Genomic DNA, 4,816 nt, shown 5'->3' with positions numbered 1-4,816 from the left:
CAGCATATAGATGGATCGTGTTTCTTTATCCAGTCTGTGACTCTCTGTCTCTTTATTCGTGCATTTAGTCCATTTACATTCAGGGTAATTATAGATAAATAAGTTTTTAGTGCTGTCATTTTGATGCCTTTTTATGTGTGTTGTTGACAATTTCATTTTTCCACATACTTTTTTGTGCTGAGGCGTTTTTCTTAGTAAATTGTGAGATCCTCACTTTCATAGTGTTTGACTTTATGTTAGTTGAGTCGTTACGTTTTTCTTGGTTTTTGTCTTGAGTTATAGAGTTGTTATACCTTTTTGTGGTTACCTCATTATATACCCCTATTTTTCTAAGTAAAAACCTAACTTGTATTTTTCTATATCGCCTTGTATCACTCTCCATATGGCAGTTCAATGCCTCCTGTATTTAGTCCCTCTTTTTGATTATTGTGATCTTTTACCTATTGACTTCCATGATTCCCTGTTATGTGTATTTTTTTTTAATTAATCTTAATTTGTTTGTTTTTGTGATTTCCCTATTTGAGTTGATATCAGGACGTTCTGTTTTGTGACCTTGTGTTGTGCTGATATCTGATATTATTGGTTCTCTGACCAAACAATATCCTTTAGTATTTCTTGTAGCTTTGGTTTGGTTTTTGCAAATTCTCTAAACTTGTGTTTGTCTGTAAATATCTTAATTTCGCCTTCATATTTCAGAGAGAGTTTTGCTGGATATATGATCCTTGGTTGGCAGTTCTTCTCCTTCAGTGTTCTGTATATGTCGTCCCATTCCCTTCTTGCCTGCATGGTTTCTGCTGAGTAGTCAGAACATATTCTTATTGATTCTCCCTTGAAGGAAACCTTTCTTTTCTCCCTGGCTGCTTTTAAAATTTTCTGTTTATCTTTGGTTTTGGTGAGTTTGATGATAATATGTCTTGGTGTTTTTCTTTTTGGATCAATCTTAAATGGGGTTCGATGAGCATCTTGGATAGATATCCTTTCGTCTTTCATGATGTCAGGGAAGTTTTCTGTCAGAAGTTCTTCAACTATTTTCTCTGTGTTTTCTGTCCCCCCTCCCTGTTCTGGGACTCCAATCACCCGCAGGTTATCCTTCTTGATAGAGTCCCACATAATTCTTAGGGTTTCTTCATTTTTTTTAATTCTTTTATCTGATTTTTTTTCAGCTATGTTGGTGTTGATTCCCTGGTCCTCCAGATGTCCCAGTGTGCATTCTAATTGCTCGAGTCTGCTCCTCTGACTTCCTAGTGTGTTGTCTAATTCTGTTATTTTATTGTTAATCTTTTGGATTTCTACATGTTGTCTCTCTATGGATTCTTGCAACTTATTAATTTTTCCAGTATGTTCTTGAATAATCTTTTTGAGTTCTTCAACAGTTTTATCAGTGTGTTCCTTGGCTTTTTCTGCAGATATCCTAATTTCATTTGTGATATCATTAAGCATTCTGTAAATTAGTTTTTTATATTCTGTATCTGATAATTCCAAAATTGTATCTTCATTTGGGAAAGATTTTGATTCTTTTGTTTGGGGAGTTGGAGAAGCTGTCACGGTCTGCTTCTTTAAGTGGTTTGATATGGATTGTTGTCTCCGAGCCATCACTGGGAAACTAGTTTTTCCAGAAAATCCGCTAAAAAAAAAACTGCAGTCAGATCCCTATCAGAGTTCTCCCTCTGGCTCAGGCTATTCAGATGTTAATGAAGCCGCCTGGGGAGGGTGGGGGAGGGAACAGAGAGATAGGAGAGTAGCACTTCAGAATATAGCCAGAGTTGCTTGTCTTGCTTGGAAAGACTATTATATCTGAGATTCCCGCGGGCGCGTCGCCTATGTGTGCTGTCTGTGTGGAGATTGCCCCCGGGGGGTCTGGCCCGCTGGAGTCACGGTCAGATCCTCCGCTTCCAGCCCCTCGCCCAGCGTCAAGGCTCCCCTACTGGGACGGTGCACTCTCGACTCCAAAATCAGTCGCTGCCTCCCGGGGACTTCTCGTCCCTCCAGCCGCGTGGCCGTGCCGCCCCCGTGAACCAGGTGGGCCCCCTCCCGGGGTTAGTTCAGATGGGTGGAGTAGCTCCCCGTGCTTGTGCCGCGACCGAGTGTCCCGGCTGGAACGCTGTTCTCCCCGCTCCAATACCAGTCGCTGCCTCCCGGGGACTTCTCCTACCGGCTGCGTCCCACGCCACCCGCGCGACCCGGATGGTCACCTTCCCGGGGTTAGTTCAGGGGGTGGAGCAACTCTCCGTGTTTATGGCGTACCTGCATGCAGTCCAAATCCCTGTGGGACGGTTCCCCGGCTCGGGTGCTGCTCTTTCTGCTCCAAGATCAGTCACTGCCTCCCGGGGACTTCTCCTAACGGCTGCGTCCCACGCCGCCCGTGGAACCGGCTAGTCCCCCTCCCGGGGTTAGTTCAGGGGGGTGGAGCAGGTCTCTGTGCTTGTGCCGTACCTGACTGGTATGCTGGCTCCAGGCTCTGGAAACAATCGCTGCTTCCCCGTATTAGTTCGTTCTCCGTCTCTAAATCTGTGTTTGTTGTTCAGGGTTCGTAGATTGTTATGTATGTGATCGATTCACTTGTTTTTCCGTGTCTTTGTTGTAAGAGGGATCCGAGGTAGCGTCTGCCTAGTCCGCCATCTTGGCTCCGCTCTAATAGATGTTTTATGGTCTTGTTTTTTTCTTCTCTTTAACTGTTAATGTAAAAAAAAAAAAAAAAAAAAACCTGTTGCCGTCAAGTTGATTCCAACTCTTAGTGACCCTAAAGGACAGAGTAGAACTGCCCCATAGGGTTTCCAAGGAGTGGCTGTTGGATTCGAACTGCCAACCTTTTGGTTAGCAGCTGAGCTCTTAACCACTGCACCGCTGGGGTTCAGTTAATATGACAGTGAAGGTATATAAATATGATTTGTTTGGTTATGACTCTCAGGGATGAAATGGCATGGATTTGATCCCTTAAAGGAAAGACTATAGTAATTTAAAACCAAAGATAAAGGCATTCTTAGGGGCAGTGGGAAAAATCAGAGTGATTAAATTAGGAGAAAAAAATAAAGTGAGTTTCAATCAGACGTGTAAGCATTTATAAACTGATATATGTATGTATATATATATGCTTGCCACCTTTAGCTATATGTCAGAATTTTAATTATACATGTGTATTTTTTTTTATAATAAGTGACGATACAAACCCATTGCCATTGAATCAATTCTGACTCATGGTGACCCTATAGGACAGAGTAGAACTGCCCCATAGGGATTCCAAGGATTGGCTGGTAGATTTGAACTGCTGACCTTTTGGTTAGCAGCTGTAGCTCTGAACCACTGCACCACCAGATGATGAAATTATTTTAATTGATGTAACTTAAGCAATTGTTCTAAGTGTTTACCATAAGATTCTTTGCAATTTTATAGATTAAATCAATCAGCACATTTTAATAAGAGTCTGCTATCATTTTTGTCCAATTCAGAGATGGGTTTTCTCCCCATTTTAACATTTTGAGATTGAGGTACACTGTATAATCCATGTTAAATTTGCAGCTTCATTGCCAGCACTTTGGTGAAGCAGTAAGTTGCAATGTGGTTCACACTGGCTGGGAACTTAGCTATGTACAGTTGTCTATTTATCTAATAGCCACCTTATTTAGGTTATTTACAAATTGGTAACTAAATAGAAAATTGAATTTTAATTTAACTTGCCATCTTAATTGTAGTCCAAAATTCATGAAAATTATATTGGGATGAAATACAAAATGAAAAGTATTGGGTACAGAAGAGCACAAAAATAGATCTGCAGTATGAAAATTTATTATAAATGGGGAAGTATTTGTTGCTGGAACATTATGTGCATATTTTTAGTGTCAACCAAGTAATTTACAGGGCCAAATTAGAGAACAAATACATAAGAAGATTAAGCTGAGTTTCATTTTGTCGTTGAGATATTTGAAAAAGAATTTCCGATCACATTCCGGGCAGTACAATTAAAGGCAGAAGACATTGCCAAATCTCTTGGAATAGATCACAGAATTTTCAGGGCTGGGAGAGGTTGGTGTGATGATTCATTCATCGTGAAAATATATCCCTCAGATGCTGAGCATGTAACTTTCAGAGGTTTCCAGCTGACTTCCAAGAGTTGTTAACTTCCAGGGACACCTAAGTCGTATAAGGAGAAAAGGAAACTTTGACTTTAACTAAATAGGAATTGCAGATGAAATCCTGGTGTTCTTTGATATGCCAAAAATTATACAGTCAATCTTAAGGTGCTAAGGCCATCAGGATCATGAGCACAGAATATAAAAACAGTGTTTCTCTGTTATATAACTGTGTATGCTTGGAAGTGATTTAGAAGAAGCTTTAGATTCTGACTTACTAAGAATATTCCTGTATTTCCCAGGGGAAGAAAACCTTATTACATGGCTAATGTCCTAAAGGCCCCTAGCCTATAAATAGGATGTCCCACTTGTCTCCTAAAACCAGATGGCAACTCCAACAATAGGACAGACCTAGAGCAAGAACTAAATTAAGAGTGAGAAAAAGATGCTGAGAGGAGAGTGAAATAAACAGATGGCCTTCAATACTTCAAAGTCCAGTAAAGGAAGAGAAAGCAAGAAGAGACCGAAAAGGGGTAGATAGAGAGAAGGGAGGAAAGTGGATAGAATGTAGTATCATAGAAGCTAAGCAAAGACTGTTTCCAGAAGGAGAGAGTGATCATCTCTGTCAAATGCTCCCGAGATATGAAGTAGGATGAAGGCTGAAAAAAGTCTATTGAATTTAATTATATGAAGGTAATTGAAGTTAAGAAGAGTGGTTTTCTTGGATTAGTGGGGCAGAAGACCGATTA

Source organism: Elephas maximus, chromosome 7, assembly GCF_024166365.1.
Source record: "Elephas maximus indicus isolate mEleMax1 chromosome 7, mEleMax1 primary haplotype, whole genome shotgun sequence".
In the NCBI taxonomy this organism is placed as follows: Eukaryota; Metazoa; Chordata; class Mammalia; order Proboscidea; family Elephantidae; genus Elephas; species Elephas maximus.
Note: the sequence above shows the minus strand (reverse complement) of the source record.